This window comes from Trypanosoma equiperdum (genome assembly GCF_001457755.1).
Source record: "Trypanosoma equiperdum strain OVI genome assembly, contig: ctg_1270, whole genome shotgun sequence".
Lineage (NCBI taxonomy): Eukaryota > Euglenozoa > Kinetoplastea > Trypanosomatida > Trypanosomatidae > Trypanosoma > Trypanosoma equiperdum.
In genome coordinates, this window is record NW_027123250.1 from 1,649 (window position 1) to 2,735 (window position 1,087).

The window sequence follows — 1,087 nt, forward strand, 5'->3', positions numbered from 1 at the left end:
CACCTCCGCATCGCAAAAGAGGACATTCGCTTCCTCACTTCTTTGCGCAGTCACCCGCTTATTATTCTCCAGACTCATTACTCATCACTTGGCTCCCTTGCTACCGCTACGCGCCCTGTCTACCACCGCCAAATGAGCTTACAGATGCAGATATCGAAACCGCTCGAAATGAAGCCGTACACTCCCGAACGTGGATCCATGCCGACTGACGGGAGTAAGTAAAAAAACAACAACATGAAAATGGTGGTTAGTAAGGAAAAAGATTAACGTCAACACCAAATATATTTGAACACACCCGGCACACCAACACACTCAAAAACTGCTCATTACCCCGCTGCCTACATACTCTCCGCACGCTGCCGCACCACGCACTGCGCAAAGCTCAGGCGACTCTCCACCCCCAACACGCAGGCACAAACAGTGGTTTTAGCACTCCGGTTCCTGCAAACAGTAAAAAGGCATCGACAAGCGCACGTCCTCAAGCAAACAGTCTCCGGAAAACGACGGGCCGCAGCACCATCACGGAGAGGGCAAAAGAACCACAAAGACGAGAACACTCTCAGCACGCGGCTTTTCGCCCCCGCTTTTCCCCGGCCAGCCGAGGGCCAAGACAAGTTACAGCTCCGCACAGCGTGACCCACAACCACCGGGCTGCGTCGAAAACTATTTGAACAGAAGGCTCATGACCGGTTTCCCATAAGGACGGACCGCAGATGGCCCCACGTCAACCAACGACGGCACACGGCTCGCTTCGGCCCCAAACGTCCACCGTTCCCGGCGGCCCGTGACGTCATTTGAGTGCTTCTCCTTCGGTAGCTTCCCTCACACCGCCTTCAGTTCCCGTCACTGCAATATCACGAAGCGCTGCAACTCACGTGGTTTAGCGTTCAAGCGGCCGAATGGAGTGTTGCTTTCACAAAGGTTACGACGTTCGCCGTAACAAATTGGAATTACCATTGCCACGACTCGGAGGAAGCGCTAAAAGGGGCTTCACTCTGCATGGTGAGCGCGCGAGTAGCCGGTTGCTTGTTGCGGCGGGTTGAGATTCCTTAGGGGGAGGTCGTGAAGGGATTTTGCCATATTTTGA